Source organism: Aquarana catesbeiana, linkage group LG01, assembly GCF_042186555.1.
Source record: "Aquarana catesbeiana isolate 2022-GZ linkage group LG01, ASM4218655v1, whole genome shotgun sequence".
Taxonomy (NCBI): domain Eukaryota; kingdom Metazoa; phylum Chordata; class Amphibia; order Anura; family Ranidae; genus Aquarana; species Aquarana catesbeiana.
Window position 1 is genome coordinate 439,593,516 of NC_133324.1, and position 24,676 is coordinate 439,618,191.

Below are 24,676 nucleotides of genomic sequence, written 5' to 3' on the forward strand. Positions count from 1 at the left end.
GCCATTGTGATATGCTAAGCTTCTGGTGTATGACTTTAAGGAATGGTCTCACTCCAGGCATACCTGTCCTTCATTTATCCACTGATATATATCCTCTGACACTGAGACTCTCATAGACTAAAAGTAGAACTGTACCACACAGAGGGGCCTTAACGAGGCATTACCTCTGTTTTTAACACATATTGTTAGACAGTGTAATTCTGTTTTTTTTGCTGGATAGCTGGTAAATGTGCCTGGAAATGCATTTAGCTTTGCTTGCTCTTTGCAAAGCTTTTCTATGTGCATATTACTCTTAAAGTTAGTTATATATTGAGGTGGTTGACATTTTTTAATTGGCTTGCTGGAATTGTCATGGGGACACCTTCATTTATCCTTTGCCTGCCCTTTGCGTATCCATTGCTTTAGATGCTTTTCCATGTGCATCTCAGTGGTTGCCATTTTTGCTTAGCTATACAGAAAAGCTGGAGCTTTGACTCCACAAATTCCTTTAAAGAAACATATCAAGGGCATGGACTAAGCACCACCTACTCTTTAAATACACATTTATGGATTACCTACAGATATATTCCACAATGACCCACATGCATGTATGTTGGAACAACCTTTATTAACCTGTACAAATTCAACATGTATGAAACTAAACACACTAAAAATGGTAAAATATTTTCTCATTCATTGCCAGGGTGAAGGGGAGGGATTTTGTGGCAATATAAATTAAGAACATTTGTACAAAAAAAGGGTTCAGGTTATTTGGTTGTGCTTTCATGCTTAAGTCCACTATGGGAAGCTATACAGAGACAGGCATTAGTAGTGTACAAAAAATTATAAATACTGCGCTATCTGTGAAACAACAATTATTGAGAAAAATTAATATTATTTTTATTAGTAGTGTACAAATTGGTACTTTTTACTCCCAGACTATTTCATTTATAATTAAACAATGCAGAAAAGACAGCTAGGTGCACAAGTGCCATCTCCAGCCCTGATTATGCAGACTACAATCACATCATATAGAGGATTTATTATGTGGACAAACACTATCTTTTCTTTTCTTTTGGTGTTCTTACCTTACCTGCTCTGCTCAATAGTTTTGCACAGAGCACCCCTGATCCCCCTATTCTCGATTCCCCCACCGTCACTTCTGGCTTCTCCCCCTTGCTCCCTCATCACTGGCTGTGATTGATAGCAGTGGGGGTCAATGGCTCCCAATGCTGTATCTGAGCAATTGAGGAAGGAGAGAGCCGAGAGAGCCTTAGCCCTTGTGCACGCTGCTGGATTAAGATCGGCTCAGGTATGCATTTGGGGGGCAGGGGGCGCTGTGGGGGGAGCTGCATTCAGAAGATTTTTTTACCTTACTGCACAGAATGCAATAAGGTAAAAAAAAAAAAAAAGTTTTGCCTTTACAACCACTTTAATTTAGTACTTGCACAGCTGATATAATATATGTTTTGTTTGGATTAATAGCCACTAGAGCTTTTACAAACATGTGTTAGTAAAAAAAAAATGTTTTTTAAAGACATTCGCATAGTATTTAGTAATGTTTGTTTAGTATATGGCTTATTAAAAACCAAGAAAAGCAAACAAACATTGTTTAATATCAATAAGTCTCAAAGCATTTCCATGTTTTTATTGTCAAGCAGATTATAAGTGAAAACCATAATCAAAGATGACATATTACAGGCTTCTAGCCAATATATCTATACGATGGCCTAGAGAAAGAGAGTCCTTAAGTGATCTTTGCGTTAGTATTTTCCCAGAAACAGCTGACGTTCTGTACATTCTGCATCTTTGGCAGCAAAGCTTGTGAGAGCTTATAATAAGAGACAAATGGCATCCATGTTCATTGTTGGGTGACAAGTTATAAACAAAAAAAGATCCTTTCAAATATTAACTGTGAAGTGTAAAAGAATTGTAAGAGATCTCCAAGTATATTTTGGTTTAATATTCAATGTTACATGTAGTTCACAGTAACAGAGTAATAGTGTTAGCAGTCTTAGGTTTTTGGTTGTTTTTAACATGCACATATACTGTACATGTACCTGAAGTTATGCAACTTGATGTAGAATCAGGTTGTGCAGGGTGACCCCAGTTCACCCATATGTGGAATGTAGATTATCAGCCAAATGCAGTGCAGGTATTACAATCATTTGGTATAGACACCTGGGGCAGATGCTGTGGGTTTCCAGTCATCTGAGGAGAAACACTGCAACCAATCTCATTTTTAGTAAAAAGGTAATATAAGTTGTACCTGATCAGTACAAGGCACCACTCAGAGCTCAGTTCACCATCAGAAAAAATTTCCAAAGATCCCCTATGCAATTCCAAATCTTCTAATTGAAATGTAGTACAGTCTTAAATGCTGCTCCTCCCATTACACATACAGATACAAACATTTCAATTGTGCACCCTCTACTGCCCATTCCTAGTGGTCCATTCTAAGATTAAGATTGAGACAAAACAGATCATCTTGAAGCAATTCAGTAGTATCATAAAATCTCACTAAAACATTTCAATGGAAGTAAATTTCCATTAGCCAGAGACACCTAATGTTGTTGTTCAGTCGTTTAGTTGTGTCTGACTCTTTGTGACCTCATGGACCATAGTGCGCCAGACTTTTCTGTCCTCCACTGCTTCCCAGGGCTTGCTTAAAGGGGTTGTAAAGATTCATGTTTTTTCACCTTAATACCTCCTATGCATTAAGGTGAAAAAACATTTGGCGACTGCAGGCCCCCCAGCCCCCCGTTTACTTAACTGAGCCCTCGAAAGTCCCGCGCTGAGAACACGCTTGATGTCGGCCCGGTCTTCTCAGCTGTTCTTGGCTCTTCATTGGATAGATTGATAGCAACGCAGCCATTGGCTCGCGCTGCTGTCAATCAACTCCTATGATGGGAGGGCCAGGGGGCGGGGCCGAGTCCTGTAACTGGCGGCTTATGGACGCCAGATACAGGACTCGGGAGTGCTCCCCCAAAGCTAACCCACTTGGGAGAGCGCTTCCCAGAGGGGGTTAGCTGATGTGGGAGGAGCCGAGACAGCCGCCAAGGGACCCCAGAAGTCGGGGATCGGGGCCACTGTGTGCAAAACGAGCTGCACAGTGGAGGTAAGTATGACATGTTTCTTATTTAAAAAAAAAAAAGTGAAGCTTTACAACCCCTTTAACTTTGTGTTCATTGTTTCAATGATGCTATCTATCCATCTTGTTTTCTGTTGTCCTCTTCTCCTTTTTCCTTCCATGTTTCCCAGCATCAGGGTCTTTTCTAATGAGTCCTCTCTTCTCATTAGGTGGCCATAGTATTCGAGTTTCAGTTTCAGGAAAACCTCATGAACAGAATCAAAAGACACCTAATGGCCCTGTTGTAAATAAGTGTAAACAGTCTAGTAAAGGATACATATCTGTTAGAGGAGTATTGACCTATACTGACATACAGATGAACAACACAGAATTACGTTTTTATACAAATACCTTAATTCTTACAGTAATTGAGGTACGTTCAAAAAAAGTGGTTCTTCTGATATTTGAGAATATGCCAATTGGTTAGACACCAAATACACCTACACTACCTGGTCCAGCAGACTAATCAAACAAATTAGATCATAAGATGCATATCATACTTTGTCTCTAACAAGTTGTAATTTCATTCTGTTCAAATTCTGTTGGCTGTCAGATTGTGAAATCTTGAAATTAATGCCCTGTACACATGACCGGTTTTGCCGTCGGAATAAACCATGAAGGTTTTTCAGATGGAGTTCCGACAGAATTCTGAAAGCTGTCTTGCATACACACAGTCACACCAAATTCCGACCGTCCAGAACACAGTGACGTACAACACGTACGATGGAGCTAGAAAATGGAAGTTCAATAGCCAGTAGCCAATAGCTTCTGTCTCGTACTTGCTTCAGAGCATGCGTCATTTTTGGTGCGTCGGAACAGCATACAGACGAGCGTTTTTTCCAATAGTAATTTGTTCCGTCAGAAAAATATAGAACATGTTCTCTATCTAAGTCTGTCTGAATTTTCGACAGAAAAAGTCCGATGGGGCATACACATGGTCAGAATATACAATGTAAAGCTCCCATCGGACTCTTTCTGTCGGAAATTCCGCTCGTGTGTACGCAGCATTAGATATACTGTAAATAAATAGAATATAAATGAGAATAAATGGCATTAAAGCAGTGCCCACTGGAGCATATTAAAACATTTCAACACCTTTTCAGCACACCCCTCAGACTCAATTGTTTGTATTAAATCTGTAAACTCCCTCTACAGGAACATGAAAAGATGGCTGCATTAGCAGCACTGGAATTAATGTCAGAATCATAAAGGAATGCAAAGGCATTATTCACATGGCTGAATCAGCCATGGTGCTGGTAGTGTCTTGTGAAACACTATGTATAGGAGCCCAGGTGTGTTGCAGACAGCTGGTGGTGTGAAGCCCATAGAAAGCAATGACAGGCTGACCGTGACTGCAGCTGTTCATCGGTGCATTCAGCAGGAGGCAGAGAAACAACAGTATACTGTTCTACCCAGTGAAGAGCTGTGCAGAGGGGTGTGTCAGTAGGAGGCAGAGAAGTACAGTATACTGATTTTCTCAGGTAAGAGCTGTGCTGGGGGGTGTTTCAGTAGCAGACAGAGAGACAGCAGTACACTTATCTTTCCAGTGAAGTGCAAGGCAAGGGACATGTGTCAGCAAGAGGCAGAGAAACAGCAGTAAAGAGAAAATTTGTATTATGGATGGGACTTTACAGGCACCGTAAGGAAAAACACAGATAATATACAAAAAGTTTATTATACAAATATATTAAAAGATCAAGGGGATTAAAAACAATACAGATCCCATATACATAATTGACATATCAAAAGACAAATGAATACCCATCAACAAAGATCCCTTTGGGGTTAACTCTTAGAATTTATGATATTGGTCTTTGTTGATGGGTATTTACATGTCTTTTGATATGTCAATTTTGTAGAGTATATAGGTCCTGTATTGTTTTTAATGCCCTTGATCTTTTTTTAATATATTTGTATAATAAACTTTTTGCATCTTATCTGTGTTTTTGTTTACAGTGGCTGTAAAGTCCCATCCATAGTACAATTTTTCTCTTTATCTCTTTAAAGGATGTGGCGCCAGCTACCGTCTGACATAAATTTTTTAGAGAAACAGCAGCACACTGATCTTCCCACTGAAGAGTTGTGCAGTTGGTTATGTCAGCAGAAGTCAGACCACTGAAGTATAGGCAGGATGTGCTCTCAAGTAGAATGCGAAGAAGCAAACCAACCATAATTTGATGGATGAGTTTCCATGTCCTGGTTTGGTCAGTCAATAGGAAAGCAAGGGGACTGGCAGGATCTCCAGGGATTTCAAACAAAGGAAGAACTGCAAAGAGAACATGACACTTTTTAGTACAGTATAAGTACATGGTAACACAGACCATATCAAAAATATGAAATGCTGGGTGGGATAGTATACATTTTAACAATCAGTATTAGTCTGCTGGTGCTTAGATTGTTGTCTCGTGAACTTTGATCATCGCAGTGGGCTCTATAGGCTAAATGCTTTTATCTAACGTTAAGGGTGCACTGAAGTGCAACAGGACTTTAGGAGTTGTAGCATGAGGGCAATACTGCAGTTCCTGTTACTACCCACTGAAAGGTACTGTAGCACTGGCCTATTCTATATGTGTATAACAAGTAGCTGTAATGGAAAAGGGTCATTTAATAAACAAAAAAAAAGCTCTATAAAATTGAAAGCTGGAATCTAAGTGGTTGCAATTAACCACACTCATTTTCTTTTCTTCAACACATGACAACAGGAGCATAATAAAAAATGTATATATACTCCTAAATTTAAAAAATTTATATATTCTAATGTTGCTGATCAGAAAGGAAAATTACATACTTTTACAAGTTTTTCATAAAATGTGTTCTTCATTAGAGTTGTATGAAACATTAACAGCAGGGGTGGGCTTTGTGGTTATCCAGATATTGTTAAACTACAAGATCTTCACACAGCTGCTGAGGAGTGATGATGGGACTTGTGGAACAGAAACAGCTGTAGGGTCACACATTTCTAGATTAATAATTCAGCTTTCAGTCATTTTTCACTAAATAACAAAAACACAACTGAAAATGAAACACAAATCAATTTTAGGGGGAGACAATTAGGCAAAAATATTTGTTTCCAACTTAAATGATAAGAGATAAATCCATTATTGATTTGGAAAAGGGATACAATCTTTTTTTTTCTGGGGCCCTATTTGTTAATGGTACTCAGAAATGTCTGAAGGATGACCTACCTGCCCATTTGTTGTCTGTTTAAAAGGACCCCCAGACCCAACTCAATAATACTGACCTTGCCAGCTCTCACCCATAACTTCTTCCTCTGTCAGAGCCAACACCAAAACATGCCCTGTGTAAAGGGCCATGTGCACTAGGCCTGAGCATTGTCACATGGGAGGATGTCACATTCTCCCCCATACCCAGAAGACTAGGCAAATTGCATTGGCTGGGGTGGTGGACGGAGCAGTGGTGATGCACAGGCAAGGTAAGTATCAATGTGGGAGAGAATTTAGTCATTCATCTGACTCTCCCCATTCACAGATCAAGTTATTTGCAGTTTAATGCACAGGCTTTCCTCAATAGATGAGAGGTGAGGAGAAGGTGGGCAGGCAGCCGTAGAATGTTTTTTTGCAGCAGCTCACAGTAGACTCTGAGATACCAGCCCCCTTAGTGCTGGAAGTTGAGCAGCAGGAAGAGGACTTGCCATCACTTCAAAAAAGATTTCTATCTGTACCTGACAGATGTGGGACATATACCCATTAGACTCAATTCACAAAGCTTTAACACAAGCATACGTATCTTTATTTTACCCATGTGACTGTACTTTTCAAACCTCATTGGTCTCCGCTGAAATTAACTAGCTTTTGAAAATAAGTATCCTTATGCTGGTGTGTTAGCTTTGTGAATTGAGCTTAATGTTTTTTTTCTTCTGGATTCCGTAAACTCCAAGTTCAAGTTATTTGAATTTGTCAATGCTCCCAGCTAATACCACTACTTGGGGAAGGGAGTTCCACATTTTTCCTGCTCTGACTATAAAGAACCTTCTCCACAATTTCAGTTAAGTTGTGACCACATGTCCTTCCCTTCTGCTGTCTGTGTATAAGAGCTTTGCCCGATATTTCTATATAGAACAAAAAAGTACAAAGGAGAATTTAGTAAACTTTCCATATCTCTGGAAAATGAATTGTGGATGTACACTATAGGCCCCTTAACCTCCCTCAAGGATGATGAATAGACACATCTTGCCAGACCAACCTTTTATCATTCTTTGAGGAGGAAAGCTGTAATTTAAGTAGAGGAAGGAATATGGATGTAGTGTATCTAGATTTCGATAAGGCATTTGATACAGTAATCAACAAACGCTTCAATTAAAAAGGAAGGTATTTTAGTATTAATGAAATTGCATGAATCTGGATAGGAAACTGGTTGCAGGAGCACATCCAGTGAGTAGTGAGAGTTGTGAGTGATGTGCTCAAGGGGTCTGTTCTGAGACCAACAAGATATTTGGGGGGCACACCCTAAAAGATGCATTAAAGATGGTGCAGTCATAAGGCCATACAACAGAACAAAATATTACAGCGCACACATGCAAAAAAGACATTTACCTCCAGCAAGGCTTATTAAAAACACCTTGATACTTTCAAAAAACATTATCAAAAAATATGGGGATTTGGTCACACCATATTGCTATATGGTGCTTAAGCCCACTTACTGCGACAAAGTACTACATGATTAGTGGGTCCTACACTATCCATAAATTGGGAGATCCTGCTTCTCTGAACCATGACAGCAATACACTCTTCTATATGGGAGAACTTTGAGGTCTGTTCTGAGACCAATTCTATTTAACTTGTTCATAAATGATATAAAAGATAAAATAACTAGCTCAGTCTATTTGCTAAAGATATAATGCTAAGTAGCTCAATAACTTTGCAACAGGATAGAGCAACCTTTCAGGTCAGACTGTTGAAAACAAAGGAAGAGCCCAGCCGTCATTACCTGACATAGAAGCATTCCTTAGCGAGATTAACCTCCCCAAACTAACTGCAGAACAACTAGACTCCCTGAACACCCCATTTACAGATCTAGAAAACAGAAATATAATTTCCTCACTACCCACTAACAAATCTCCAGGACCAGATGGTCTTACAGGAGAGTACTACAAACAATTCGGAAGTATACTAGCACCCTATCTGACCAAGATGTGCATCCTTCACGCTGCTTCATCCTCCTCTCTCCCCCCAGAAATGCTGAATGCCCTAATCGTTATATTACCGAAGCCAGGGAAAGAACCTACCTCTCCACAAAACTTTCGGCCCATATCTCTTCTCAATGTGGACACAAAAATTTATACCAAGTTAATAGCCCACAGATTACTTAACCTAATGCCCCTTCTAATACACAAAGACCAATCAGGTTTTACAAAAGGGAGACAGACAACTGATGCTACTCGCAGAATTATCAACATAATCCACCATGCTGAGATGTCTCGAACGCCTTCTCTGCTCCTATCCTTGGATGCAGAGAAGGCGTTCGACAGAGTTCACTGGAAATACCTTGAAGCAACCCTAGGCAAATTTGGCTTCCAAGGTTCAATTCTGACGGCCATAATGGCCCTATACCCCATCAGCGCAGGTATATACCTCGGAGATGCTATCCAAGCCATTTCCCATCACTAATGGCACCAGACAAGGTTGTCCACTCTCATCAATCATCTTTAACCTAATCATGGAACCCTTAGCAGAACATGTCAGATCCCACTCCAACATATCAGGATTCACCATTGGCACCATGGAACATAAAATAAAACTATTTGCAGACGACGTGATAATGATGATCACACACCCACACTCTTCCCTGGCTTCGGTCCAACTGTTGTTGAAAAGGTTTAGTACTCTATCTTACTACAAGGTTAATGAACATAAATCCTACATCCTAGACCTAGGCATTGATGCAACCACTAGAAATCTACTTCAGACCCAATATCCCTATCCGTGGGCGGATGATGGTATTCCCTACCTAGGCATTACTCTTACCAAATCCACTAGAGGGCTTTTCGCACACAACTATACGGGCGCCAAACAAATGATGATTACTGAAACCACAAGACTCTCTAAACATGAATTCTCATGGGCAGGCCGCCTAGCAGCCTTTAAAATGATGGTGTTGCCCCGGTTGCTTTACATCTTTCGCACACTTCGAATACCACTCTCATCGTCCTACCTGAAATCTCTCCAATCCGTCCTAAGCCAATTTGTGTGGCAAGGGAAAAAATCCACATGTAGTCACACTAAACTTATTAAGCACAGATCCACAGGTGGGATGGGATATATAGACATCAAAGATTACTACTATGCCACCATTCTATCACAAATAAAATAATGGATGAATACATCACCCACAACTCTCTGGAGCGATGTAGAAAATCACATGACGCCGGGCACAAACCTCGCCAATTGGCTATTTAGTACCTCTACACACAATACTCACCTTTTCCATTACTCACCGACAGTCCAAGCCTCAGTTAAAGTCTGGCATGCACTGCACATTACAAAATGCGCACGACTGATGACAAAACCATTACACATTCCTTTAAATACCCTGAAGCTTCTTACACCTGATTTATCAATCCCATCTTGGATTACAGACCGGGTAAACCACACACAAGAACTTCGCGACCTCACAACCTGCAAATCCTTTTCGCAAATCAGCAAAGACCTAAAGGCACCCTCCAAAGACTTCCTCACTTACTTCCGACTACAAAAATGTTTAACGGCACACGTATCTATAGAAGGAGCACTGCCCCTAAAACTTTGGAACTACTTCTTTACAGAACACTCTAACACAAGGGGGACCTCCCTTATATACTCACATGTACAAGAAAAAAGTATGTTCATCAAATCCAAACCCCTCCTTGACTGGGAAAATGACCTACAAACACAATTCACAGACGCCCAATGGCAAACAGCAATCACATCTATTTACAAAGCAACAAACTGCACCTCCCTATGGGAACTCACACAAAAAACCTTAATGAGATGGTACCTAACTCCGATCAGACTGGCCAAATTCCACAAACACACCCCACAGGAATGCTGGAGAAACTGTGGCCACTCAGGCACACTCCTCCACATTCTTTGGTCATGCCCACATGTAACACAACTATGGAAAAATGTGGAAACCATGCTCCGTGAAATACTCCATTGCTCGATAACAATTACCCCACAGCTAGCCATTCTTCATCTAAACATAGACGATTTTCCACCATACCAGAGATCAATGATCACACATGTTCTCCTAGCTACCAAACTCTTGATCACTAGAAACTGGAAATCAGACTACATCCCTACCCTCACTGAAGTAACCAACTTAGTTCAAACTCATTTCACGTATGAAACCCTCCTGTCACGCAGCAAACAATCTCACACAAAGACACTGGTCCGTTGGAATCCATGGATTCTCTGGTACAAAACTAAAATGATGTAAGAACTGAAAGTCCTGCTCCACATCTAAACATCCACTTGAGGCTCTCCCCCCCCCTTATCCCTTCCTGCTCCTTTTTCCTTGTACCCCTTCCCTCCCCTCCCTACCCTACCCCTCCTCCTACCATACCAGGTTAACTGTTCTGACTTATGTTTTATACACACTTTGTTAACAATTTATTTCTTCTTTAGGAACGTTGTTCATATACTCTCTAATCAGACCACACTTGCAATAACCAATCTGTATGCTTATACTTGCATGTTTTTGTTCCTCACTGTGACCACATAACCTGTAATTTGTAAAACCCAATAAAAATCTATTGGAAAAAAAACAAAAAAAACAAAAACAAAGGAAGAGAAACACAGTGCCTCTAAGTGCAGTATTGGTAAACCATTTAATGATAAGTCAAAAGTGAAACTACTCACAAAGGGAGCATAAACACAAGCATGATAGTAATCCTGAAGTAAAATCTGGGGGTGGTTTTTTCCTAAACGTCCGTGTCTCTGAAGTGCAGCTGACAGCTAGTGCGGATGGATTCCAGCATTCAGAGCCTATGGGAACAGCAGGGAGCACAGGGACGATCAGAGATGCCATCACTTCCGGTTGCAGGGTGAGAGGAGGCGGCTTTGCATTTGGAGCAAGCTTGCGCCTTCCTCAGACTCCCTTTGTGAGTAGTTTCACTTTTGGGTTATTAAATGGTTTAGCAAAAATTGGTGTCCCCCCCCCTCCACCAACTATAGTCCCCCCTCAGTACAGACTCCCTCTCTCGGTATACAACCCCCCACTAAGCACAGATCTTCCTCCCGCAGTATAGATCCCCCTCCCTCAGTACAGACCCCCCACTAAGTACAGACCCCCATCCATGAGTATAGACCTCCCCCTCAGTACAGACCCCCCCTTCAGTATAGAGCCCCCCAATAAGTACAGATCTCCCTCCCACAGTATAGATCCCCCTCCATCAGTACAGACCCCATTCCATGAGTATAGACCTCCCCCTCAGTACAGACCCCCCTCCATCAGTATAGACCCCCTCAGTACAGACCCCCCTCCATCAGTATAGACCCTCCCTCAGTACAGACCCCCACCTCCATCAGTATAGACCCCCCTCGGTACAGACCCCCCTCCATCAGTATAGACCCTCCCTCAGTACAGACCCCCCCTTCCATCAGTATAGACCCTCCCTCAGTACAGACCCCCCTCCATCAGTATAGACCCCCTCAGTACAGACCCCCCTCCATAAGTATAGACCCACCCCTCAGTACAGATCCCCCTCACTAAGTACAGCCCCCCATCAGTATAGACACCCCCTCAGTGCAGACCCCCATCATATAGACACTCCCCTCAGTGCAGACTCCCTCATCAGTATAGACCCCCTTAGTGCAGACCCCCCAATTAGTATAAACACCCACCCTTAATGCAGACCCCCCATCAGTATAGACACCCCCCCTCAATCAGTATAAACATCCCCCCTCAATGCAGACCCCCTCAGTATAAACACCCCCCTCAATGCAGACCCCCCATCAGTATAGACACCCTCTCTGCCCTCTAATAGCGCCCCCCATGTCCAAAGAGACTACACATAGTAAAGTGTACAGACCTCAGAAAAGTTCAGATGGATTCACACAGCGGTGTTCCTCGGTCTCCTCTCCTGTGTGGATGTGGGAGGAGGAGGCGGCTCCGCTGAGGGACACGAGAGATCTGAGAGGAGCAGATTAGTGTAGGGCAGTGGGCAGTGGCGGGTGTCACCCGAGTGCGAACCACACCCCCCGCACCCCCCTAGCAACGCCTCTGGACTTTGTCCCTCTTATTAAGAGACTTTTTTAATCTTTTTATTTATATTATTACATTTATTTGATCTGTGTACACCTCCAGGGTCTCTCCTCAAATGAGCGCTGAGTTTATTTTTTGTCTTTTTTAGACTTTTGAAAACATGCAACAAAGTGAAAGCAAAGGGAGGGGGAGTGTGTGCTGTGCTCTCTGCCTGCCCCTACAGTGCAGTACCCAGCTGTGTGAGGGAACGTACTGTACTGCAACTTTTTAGAAAGCTGTATACAACTTCCAGTCTGCCTCTCACCCCCACAGAGGCTCAGGTGGATTGACAGTGTTGCTGCAGCCTCCAGCTCAGAGCTCCCCCTTCACACAGCCAACTTGGTGGACGGATGCCTCGTGCATCTCCACAACCCCTTCAGACTCTGCTAATCATACGGCAGCAGTGCCCCCTCTGCCCGAGGAGCAATATGCGGGCTTAGCCCAGGCAGTAGCAGCATTACTGTCTCCCACAATAACTGCAGCGGTTGAGAAAGCCATAGCTGCAGGGATCACACAGCTGAGGAAGGATCTAGACGAGCATGCCACTAGGCGAGCACGCCACTAGGCTCTCTGAAATAGAGCACCGTGTATCTTATCTGGAAGATGAGATGCAAAACTCCTTCACCACAGAACAGCAGTCCAAACAGGTGTAGCAGTTTATTTTTGACAAATTGGATGACCTGGAGAACCGCTCCAGACGCAATAACCTGCGGGTTTTTTGCCTCCCACAATCATACAACGCTGAGTCACTGGTGCATTCCACGTGCCCCGGGAATTTCATGCCCCTGCACAGTCGAGAGGGCCTACCAGCCAGGGGCTCCTTTCAATGACAGACATACACCGAGACCCATCATTGTCCACTCTCTGAATTATGCTGACAGGGTCAATATCCTGAAATCATTCAGGAACTCAAAATCCTTACAGCTGGAGGGCAACAAACTACTTTTATTTGCAGACTACTCTCAAAAGGTCTCCAGGAGACGCAAGGCATTCCAACCTATATGTGCTGCTCTCTTCCAAAAGGGAGTTAAATTCACTATGGCTTACCTGGCAATACTCCGCTTTTCAGATACTGCAGGCGATCCCAAAACCTTTTCTCATCCGGAAGAAGCTATGCAGTACCTTCAAGCCTATCTCCATATTCTAATGGATACCTCTGCACCCCCTACCCCCTATCGCACTACCGATCCGAAAGAACAACGCAGCCTGAGGAAAGATCCGGCTAAGAAACTACGCCTCTCTGATTCATCTGGCTGTAACAGAATTAGTTGATTCCTGTCCTTGGTCATTGACTTTGCATCACTAATGTCTCCTTCTTAGTGCAACCACACTCTCAAAAGTATCTGCATTTAAGACTCCTAGTTCCAGCAAAACGTATCTTTCTACTGTTTATTGTTATATTGTTTTATTTTAGGCATGCACAACCTTACCATGGGACAGTCCAACCTACACAAATTGAGAGCACTTCCGCCTGAGTCGGGGTACTTACACCATTCATCAACTCCATCGACTCTCTAGGACAGAGACTCGCTTCACAATCCGCAGGCGAGAATCGCAGCATTCCCAGGTAACGCTATTCGTTGACATAAGTATCACATGTGGAAAAAAGAGAAGCACGGGCTCCACTGGGTATGTTATTGTTTTATTCTTTACCTAGCATGCTCTTGTCTTGCTCTCCATTCTCAACCCCCCTCTCTAAGACTCTATTACGTTCCACTCCCCTGTTTCACAGTGACACCCTAGTCGCCACTCGCCAACATAAATCTATTCCTAACATCCACTATTTTCTTCCCCAACATGCTATCAAGACTTTCAATGTTTTTTAACGTTTTTGCAATAGCATTTATTAGCGTTTTTAGCATTTTCCACGTTAGCGTTTTTTTAGCGTTTTTTTTTAAGCAATTTTTTTTTCCATGGATCAAAAATGTTAAAAGACACCGGTGAGCCATGTTTTTGAGTGTCTATCGAAGTTTATCAGCTTTTAGGCACGTTTAATGTTTTTAAGTGTGTTTTGTGGTCAGAAAAACAGCTCCTGAACGCGATTTTAGGGCATTCAGACAACAGTCCATAAACTCCACTGCTGATAAACATCCAAAAACGTCTATGTGTGCATGGACACATAAGATAACATAAGGGGAGTTTATGGGCTTTAAAAAAAATGCCCAAACACCCAAAAACAATCGTTTATGAGCTTCAGTGTGCATGGAGCCTTATACATAAAAACCTCCCCTGCAAAATAATCTCGACCCATTCAGACAGTGAAGGATGGCTTCTCACAGCGATACTCAAAACGTATAATCCTGAGTGGGTGGTAACTAATGTTTATGCCCCAAATTCCCCTTCAAAACAATTCTTCCAAAACCTAACATCCAGTATAGCACCACATAGCCACCTACCCCTTTTGGCAGTGGATGACTTCAACACAGTTGCAGACACACGGGAAGATAAATTAGCTGACACATGTCGTGATCCCTCTTACATCCCCTCACACCTGCAGCAATTTTCGGTCTTAAACTGACGGACTTCTGGAGAATGACCCATCCTGAGGGAAGATAATACACCTTTTTCTCACCCCCTCATAAATCACTCTCAAGAATAGATGATACCTTTCTGAACCCCCCTTCTTGAACACGCATAGGAACCTTGCATTCACGACATTGGCATTTCTGACAACGTGCCAATCTCTGTCACGCTGATGGGACTAGTAACCCAGAACCCCTTAAGAATATGGCGATTCCCTGCCTACCTAGCCCATGGGCAGAGACACAGGAAAGAACTCGCCAAACACTACTAGATCTCAAAACAGCAATAATTCAGGCAAACTTTTTGCCCGTATGTGTAAAGGCCCCCACAATCCACACACATAGCTGCTCTGAAGGACAAATCCGGTAACCTTATCACCTCCCCAAAACAGATCAGCCTCCTTTTAGAGGAATATTATGCCTCGCCACATCCTTTTTAGAAAAGATCCTACTCCCTGCTAGAGATGAGCTTGATGTTCGGGTCGAACATCATGTGTTTGCCTGTTCGCAGAACAGTGAAAATTATGGGGCATTCACGGCAAATTCGAGCACTTGCGTTCAGTCTCAGTGCTTCTGTCACAGCGGTCATGTCATAGCGGTCATGTCGTAACATGTTCTGTCATAGCAGGTCGGTGCCATGCAGTTCGGCCTACACCAACTGCCGTTTCATCTTTGTTTATTTCCATGTCTCATTGTACCTTTCGTTCATGTTCCTGTGTTTATCTGGGTTTAGTTGGCTAGTGATCACATCGCAGGATCTGTCATGTCTACAGATCCATACGGGCTGAGGTTTCGTTTTTAATGAATATTGACCACAATCTTCTCGCCCGTATAACACACGTCATACGATGCATGTTTTTCATTTCATTACACCTTTACGACTACCCACCGTGGTCTGTGGGTACACTAGCCCTGAGTGTTCAGTTTAATTACCTGTCTGCACTGCAGGTTACTCTGGCTCACTTGCATCATACACTGGGGGGGAGGGGCGGCATCAGGGTCATTCATGCACTATGGTCTGGTTATTACTGCTCACATAATTTCTCAGGTAGGCACAGAGGGGTGGCGTTCTCATGTCTGGTTTTCTGTTGTCAGTTTTTCTCTAGGTTGTGCTTCCTTGGGTTTGGGCATGCCGCACTGTCATGGTTATGCAGTAATCTTTCTCTGTCAGCTTACCTTCTCCTCATGTGTTCAGACTAAGAGGCCAGCCACTCACACCTGGCTGGTTTTATAACCTCTCCTATAAGCATGGCCCCACCCCAGGCCCTATCAGGGAACCCTATATTATTCTGTGCACTGCAAGCCAGTAGTGCTGATCAACCACTGTGTGTTAGCTTTCGTGTGTACTTGCTGTGTTTCCTATGTCTGATTCCTGTTACCGACTTTGGCCTGTTCTCGACTTTCCCTGTCTGCTTGTGACCCTGACCTTTGCCGTGTTATGTTTATCCTTGTCTGCTAGTCGCCCTGACATTTGGCTTATCCCTTACTTTCCTTGTTGTTCCAGCCTGCTGCCTCCTTCCTCTTCTCCTGTAGTCTACCGTGAGCATGAGCTGTGAAACCCTAGGGGCCGCGACCTGAAGCCAGACTGCAGCTCAGTCCATCCTCACCACTAGAGGCTCTGGTGAACACCTGCTGGCTCTTAGACTCTACGCCCTGGGGAATCTATGCTCTGGCTCCCAGTGGAATCTGTGTTAGTGATCCAGTAGACCTGCTTCCTAAACCTCCCAGGGTTCAATCCGCAGCAGTCAGCCCTAGGGTCCACTACCTAGTGGTGCACGTCCGACTCCTACAGAGTGCATCTGTCACCTGGACTCAGGTGACATGACAGTTTGATCAGCCATGGACCCGGCTGATCTGCCGCTACCCACAGATGATCTCTTGCAGGGCTTAGTTCGCAGACTGGAGACCCAGGAATCGCATCAGACCCAGGTGATGTGATTCCTTCAGGATTTGGCATATCATTTTGAACAGGTTCAGGCCTCATTAGGACCCCCAGTTCAACAACCTCAACCGCTATCTGCTGCTGCACATATCGCACCAGTCACAGCCACACATTCATTACAACTGCCAGCTCCGGCCCATTTCTCTGGGGACTCCAAGGCTTGCAGGGGGTTTCTTAGCCAGTGCACAATTCATTTTGAACTTCAGCCCCAAAACTTCCTGTCCAATCAGGCGAAAGTAGCCTATATTATATCCCTCCTGTCCGGCGAGGCGCTAGCTTGGGCTGCCCCTCTGTGGGAACTGAATGATCCAGTGGTTTCTAGCCTGTATGATTTCCTGAAACTTTTTCGGAATATCTTTAAGGAAACGGGTCATGTCTCCTCAGCGGCTAGCGCTCTTTTACATCTCCGTCAAGAGTCCGCTTCTGTGGGACAGTTCCGTATCCTCACAGCTGAATTGAGCTGGAATAATGAGGCCCTAGTTGCAACCTTTTTACATGGCCTCTCTGATAGAGTGAAGGATGAATTGGCAGGAAGATCCCTTCCTGCTGATCTGGACGGTGTCATCACCCTGTGTAACCAGATCAATATTCGCTTTCAGGAGAGGGCCCTGGAAAAAAGACGCCAGCACTCCCCGTTCCTTAGGCAGCCTGAGCTCCCAGTCCCTTCTCTTTGATCCGAGGAGCACCCCCTGCCCGCTGAGGAACCTATGCAGCTGGGCTGGACCAAGTTGTCTCCTGAAGAACGCGCTAGGCGCAGAACTCTGAGTCTGTGCCTCTATTGCGGGGTCAAATGTCATTTTCGTGACACTTGTTCTCTTTGTCCGGAAAAACGCTCGGGGCTAATACATCTGGAAGGTGGAGTATTAGACCCTGAAATATCACATTCACCTTCTCGTCTTCTTCTTTCTGTGTTCCTTCATGTCGGCGCTTCCTCTCGTTCGGTCTCGGCACATCTGGATTCTGGAGCCGCTGACAATTTCATGGATTGGGAAACTGCATCTTCCATGAGACTTACCCTTTTGCCCCTTTCAACGCCATTGGTGGTCTTGGCAATTGATGGAACTGTTCTCCCAGGGGGTCCTATCCGCTTCCAGACCCTCCCTGTTAAGATGTCGGTAGGGACACTCCACCAGGAGTGGATATCCTTCCTTGTCTTACTTAAGGCTTCATCTCACATCATATTAGGTCTTCCTTGGTTACGGTTCCATTCTCCACACATTGACTGGACTGCTGGACGTATCCTGGCTTGGGGTTCCTCCTGTTCCTCTTCCTGCCTACTCAAGGTTACCCCAAAAGAGAAACTTCCTGTTGCCACCATCCCAGTATCTTCTGCTCTTCCCACTGCATATGGCGATTTCTGGAATGTCTCCTGCAATAGTCGGGCTGAGGCACTCTCTGGGTCATGTGGCACTCTGGATGAGGAGCCCACCTGTGAACTTGAGCTGATCATTCACTCCAGTTTGCATGGTCATTTACCTTTGCCTTTTCCTGGACACCCTTGGACGCACACCCAGGCTGACTCGTCCACCAGTTCCACAGTCGCTATGCCCTGTGATGCGATTCTGGTGGTCAGTGCACCTGGCAATGCTGTTCAGTCGGCCTCTGCACCAGTTCAGCCTATGCCCAGTGAGGCAATCCAGCTTGACTTCTGTGACACATCACTTTCTAACCAACCTGGTCTCAGGGATCCACTGACTTCTGCCCAGTCTGATGATCCTGTGCTGGATGTCCAGCTCATCTTTAAGGGTCTGGGGGACCCTGCTCAGACTCCTGATGCTCTTCCTATGCCTTTATCCATTCCTAAGAAGCCTTTAGCCCTCAATAAGTCCTCTCGTCCTCACCCTACCTCGGTTTCGGTCTCTGAGGATAATCTTAAGTACGAGGTTAGTCAAGTTCTGGATTCCCGGCGCCGTAGAAGCATTCTTCAGTACCTTGTACATTGGGAAGGGTTTGGTCCTGAGGAGAGGTCTTGGATCACTGCATCTGAGATCTTTGCGCCTCGTCTGTTGAGGAGGTCTCATCTGGAGTTTCCCTTTAAGCCAGGGCCCAGGCGGGGGAGGGGGAGGCCTCATAAGAGGGGGGGTACTGTCATGGTTATTCAGTAATCTTTCTCTGTCAGCTTACCTTCTCCTCATGTGTTCAAACTAAGAGGCCAGCCACTCACACCTGGCTGGTTTTATAACCTCTCCTCTAAGCATGGCCCCACCCCAGGCCCTATCAGGGAACCCTATATTAATCTGTGCACTGCAAGCCAGTAGTGCTGATCAACCATTGTGTGTTAGCTTTCGTGTGTACTTGCTGTGTTTCCTACGTCTGATTCCTGTTACCGACTTTGGCCTGTTCTCGACTTTCCCTGTCTGCTTGTGACCCTGACCTTTGGCGTGTTATGTTTATCCTTGTCTGCTAGTCACCCTGACATTTGGCTTATCCCTTACTTTCCTTGTTGTTCCAGCCTGCTGCCTCCTTCCTCTTCTCCTGTAGTCTACCGTGAGCTGTGAGACCCTGGGGGCCGTGACCTGGAACCAGACTGCAGCTCAGTCCATCCTCACCACTAGAGGCTCTGGTGAACACCTGCTGGCTCTTAGACTCCGCGCCCTGGGGAATCTATGCTCTAGCTCCCAGTGGGAACTGTGTTAGTGATCCAGTAGACCTGCTTCCTGAACCTCCCAGGGTTCAATCCGCAGCAGTCAGCCCTAGGGTCCACTACCTAATGGTGCACTTCCGACTCCTACAGAGTGCATCTGTCACCTGGACTCGGGTGACCTGACACGCACGTTACAGTAGCAATTTCAGGTTCATCCCTTCAACCCCACGTTGGGGTTCAGAGCATGGTAGCACTCTGTCGTCAAGAAGTTGGTCCATACTTCAGCACATAGCAGAGTTTGTCACAGGGGGCTTTTCTTCCCCGGCCACAGCTGGGTCAGCGGTACGTTTCGGATTGTTTCTAATTCTGTCCCAGCACTTTCATCTACTAGTGTGGAACATGTTCTAGGCTTTATTCTTTAAACACAGATTCATGTGGGCTAATATGCTCTCTACGATCTGTTACAATTGCCAGACAGGAAGGAGGTGATCAAAGCTCACCCAGTCAGAGGTGGGGTGTCGGCGCACACCCAGCTCCTACTCTTCCAACATTCCTGCAGGCAAGTCAGCATCCGCTTAGTCCACCGGTCTCACAAAGCCTTCTGATTCAATAGTTCTGAGCCAAGGATTGTTCCTTGTCAAGGGCTGTGTGGGAATCTCCCATCCAATCTTCTGACAGTCCCTACTGGAAGAATTTTGCAGGCCTGCACGTGGGAGTCATCACCATCTCGTTGGACTCTTTTGTGTGTGGTATCTTGGTTCAGCAGTCATACTTTCATTGCCGATCAAGGTTCTGTAGGCAGTTATTTCCAAGGGGGTTTGGTCTGGTTCTTCACCTCCAGTCTGTGAGTTGGCCCACTGGGATGTCCTATGGCAAGTTCCGATATTGGTTGTTACTTTTCATTGCAATACTCGTCCGGGGATATCAAGATTCAGCACTTGCTACAGTTGGGGGGGGCGGTATATTGGCTATCCGAGCTGATATTACCATGCTTGAAGCTATTTTCATCAGACCTGCCGTGGGGAGGGCAAGATAATGGTGCAGATGTTGTTTCACCATTGGGGTTACCCTTGGGTTTAGCAGTCCTTGCTTCGGGAACCATTTTTCCGGCACTCCATTGGTTCTAAGGTATCTACAGAGGGGTCAGGGTTTTTTTAATTCATTCAGTTGATTTATGGTTGCATGGAGACCCTTGTTTCTGCCCAAGGATCTGCAGTCCCTCTCATAGTGTGTGCTGAGCCAACGTCCTCTTGACAGCCCTCAAAGTGATAGGTCCGGGCCGTTATGATCTTTTCCTGGGTTCCACTCTTGGCTCCAGTCTCTTGTTTGCAAGGTTGCCTGGGGAACTGCTCAGTTACATCAGACCATTAATTTTTTGTCCGATCCCCAGTCTGTTCTGACAAAGGGAGGCTTACAGTCACTTTGGGTATACTGAATCATGCCACAAGACTTATTCAACAGGAGGGAGTTTGGCCTCCTTCCCCTGTTCAGGCCTTCGACTTGGTGGTCAGGTCACTAGCAGAAGCACGACCCAATCAAATCATGTGGGACCATTTTCTGTGTGTCTGGCATGGTTTCTCCATGTTTACCGATGCTTATTGCCATTGCGCATTGGCCTTATCCACCCAATCCAACACTTCAGACCCCTGCACTCCTGCCAGTTTGTCCAGTTCGTCTATTTTTGCAGCTCACCCTCTCACTTCCCCATACCAAGTATAGGTAGGCCAGGGGTTTGTGGGAATTTCACAGAGCTACTTACTGATATCCGTTTGAAGTATTTCGATCTTCTCTGCCATTATTTTGCAGGGGCTATTCGGGCCAGCCCTTGTTCCTTTTCCCCCACGTATCCTCTCATCACAAGCAGTTCATTCTCATGTCTGGGTTGTCTCGGGGATCAGGCTCAATCCAATCTTTCACGGGACGTTTAGTTGGGTTCTGGGCAGCTTCGCAGGTTCAATAGGGGGTTCCTTCTTATCACTAAGTCATGAGACGGTGGGTTTCTCCTGTCATGGCGGATACTTACCGGATACATATACAGTTGCTATCCGGGCGCACGCTACTCTACTTGACGTATTGTTACCTACCCTTCTTCACCTAAATATGTGTCTTTTTGCCCTCTTTTCAGGCATACTGACCAGCTAGGCCAAGGCACACCTCAGGCCTTGGTTGTTAGGGTTATCGCATTTCCTACTTGAAGACTCTGACTACAAGTGAGAAGGCTGTGTTTGTGGGAGGAGTCTGAGGGGTACATAATCCTACTCCCCTCTCAGGTTCGGTGTTGGCGTCACATTCAGGGTTCCCACCCACCCATTTCCCCCAGCCTTCATACATACTTAAACACATCTTTTTGGGTAATACCCACAGGAGACACCTTATGCTCTACGTAGCGACTTCATGAGCAGCAAAGTATGTGAAAAACAGATGGGAAAGTCCGGCAAGCAAATGCAATCTCAGGAATTTTAAATATTGACTGTTTTGAATGTCAACTGTTTGAAAGAGACTTTTTGTTTATGGTAAAAGTGCTACTTTATAAAATCAAGCTAATTAAAAGTAAAAAACTATCATATTACACACCAAGGGATTTGTGAGAAGCCTCTGCCCTGCAAAGCCACTGCCATCTTAAGATCTCTCGGTTTTTCAAGTTTTATCCTTATTACAGCTGCTACTCTTGCCATGCACCTGTCATAACCATGTAGGCTGTTTGCATATCTACTTGCCACACTTAGCAAAAATAAACACAGCCAGCGGAGGCAAGTTGATCAGAGTTGGCCCTACTTGGGGGGGGTAATACTACGGGGATGTGCATCGTTATAACCAAAGCTAAATCCATGGCTTACCTTTAATAGTACTAAAACGCAGCAAAAATAAGGTCTGCCGCGCCATTGCACTGATAACTGTGGGATTGAGGGACTGGTGTACGTACTATGCGGCATCCGCCACGGAATGTTAGGCTACACTATATAACACGGTTCCACGTTGTGTGACACAGACAGGCTGGCAGGCGAGTATATCAGGTACAAAAAATTACTTATCAGGGAACTGAGGGTCTTATGCCTATGTTCATTTAACTATCTAACTTACGGAAGCCATCCGCTAAAACACGCAGAAGCGAATTAAGTAAATTAATCACAGTGGTTCTATGGTGTCATTAGCAGCCAGAATTGGTTCTCACCGTACATTTCGTCACAGGTTCCCCGCTCACAAGTGGCCTTGAATCCGGATCCCCCACCCTGTCAAAAGTAGGGCCCCCTTGGAAACTCTCTGGATATCTTCCATAAGCTCCCATAAGCTCTTCCCATTAAACTCCCAAAATCTATTACAGATGAGGTAAACTCAGAAGGAGCTTTCTTGGGACCAAGATTGGTGGACTTGGAGAATAGGAAGGGAGGGTAAGGAAGAGTAAGGTGGTGCAAGCGCCCGTATCAAGTGCAGCAATTAGGAAGAAATGAGAGGTAAATCAACGAAGGGGGAGACTGCTAACCCTGCCAACCCACCCAGGACAAGTGCAAGCCTGGGAACCATTAGAAAGTACATGGTGCATGATATTGGCAAAGATAGTCCGGGCAAACAAAAAGAGACTAAAAGCAAAACCCCTGAGTGCATTCCAAGGACAGGGACGAGATGACAGTTAGCCGAGGCCGATATCCACACAGGAAGCAGCGAAGCATTAGAGGATACAACAATGGAACCCCAACAAAAAAAACTGCTTCCAACTAAAGGTGAAATGGCAGAAATGTTTGCGAAGCTTGAAGTAACTATAAAGGAGGAAATAGGCTCTCTCCGTGAAGACATGAATCATATCTTACAAAGAGTTGAAGAAGCAGAAACAAGGATGGACAAGCAAGAAGATGAGATAAAAGATCTCAAATCTCAGATGGAAGAGTTACAGAGAGAACAGAGAAATCTATGGTACAGATTGGAAGATCAAGAAAACCGGAACAGAAGGAAAAACTTACGGATCAGGGGCCTACCAGAGACACAGGGGGAACAGAGGATCTACAAGGAATAATGGATGAAATCTTTGGCGGTATGGTAAACCCCCCAGATACACGTAGTAAAATAAAGTTTGAAAGAATCCATAGGATCAGAAAACCTGTTGAAATAAGAGGGGAGGTCCCAAGAGATGTCATTGCAAGATTCCACAATTTTAATGACAAAGAGAAGATTTATGCCGCGTACACACGGTCGGACTTTCTATCCTACTTGGTCCGGCACACTTTCCGACGGACTTTGTCCGCCAGGTGCGCCGGACTTTAAAACGGACGGACTTGCCCACACACGACCGGACTTTCCGGCGGGCTAAGTCCGCCCGTCTTTCCGACGGACTTTCGCCGGAGTTACGGCGGACTTTCAGAATGAACGGACTTGCCCACACACGGACAAGTCCGTTCATTTTGAACGTGACTCAGGTGCGACGGGACTAGAAAAGGATGTCAATCTTGCCGCTTTTATCGGCGAGATTGACACCTTGCGAGCCCCGTCGCGGGGCATACCAGGCCCTTAGGTCTGGTATTGATTATAAAGGGAACCCCCTACGCCAAAAAAACGGCGTGGGGTCCCCCCTAAAATCCATACCAGACCCCGATCCGAGCACGCAGCCTGGCCGGTCAGGAAAGGGGGTGGGGACGAGCGAGCGCCCCCCCCCTCCTGAACCGTACCAGGCCGCATGCCCTCAACATGGGGGGGTGGGTGCTTTGGGGGAGGGGGGTGCCCTGCGGGGCCCCCCACCCCAAAGCACCTTGTCCCCATGTTGATGAGTTCAAGGGCCTCTTCCCGACAACCCTGGCCGTTGGTTGTCGGGGTCTGCGGGCGGGGGCTTATCGGAATCTGGGAGCCCCCTTTAATAAGGGGGCCCCCAGATCCCGGCTCCCCACCCTATGTGAATGAGTATGGGGTACATGGTACCCTACCCATTCACCTAGGGAAAAAGTGTAATAAAACACACTACACAGGTTTTTAAAATATTTTATTAAACAGCTCCGGGGGGGGAGATCTTCCTCCGGCTTCGGGGGTCTTCTTCCGGCTTCGGGGGTCCCTGCGCTTCATCTTCTCCCGTCGTCCGGTTGGTTCTTCTCCCGGTGTTCCAGTTCTTCGGCCGGCTCCTCTGCTGTCTTCAGGTAGCTCTCTTGCCAGCAGAGGTCCGGACTCCTGGGCTTCTGGGCTTCTGGGCTTCTGGGCTTCTTCTCTTCTCCAGATGTTGACACGACGCTCTCTCCGGCTGGACTGCTCTCCGAGGGCTGCGTTGTGACTTATATAGGCGGAGACCCCGCCCCCTTTTG

The 24,676-nt window shown here is 45.3% G+C and overlaps 1 long non-coding RNA gene across 1 annotated transcript in view; it reads right to left on the reverse strand.

Moving 5' to 3' along the window:
* Positions 1–747: 747 nt before the first annotated feature.
* The window catches only part of LOC141146161 (uncharacterized), a 33,455-nt gene continuing 9,526 nt past the window's right edge, over positions 748–24,676 (reverse strand). Inside the window, exons 2-3 of the long non-coding RNA XR_012244758.1 lie at positions 5,278–5,375; positions 748–3,348 (exon numbers count right to left, since the gene is read on the reverse strand). This is a non-coding gene — a long non-coding RNA (uncharacterized lncRNA). The remainder of the gene's footprint in view (positions 3,349–5,277; positions 5,376–24,676) is intronic.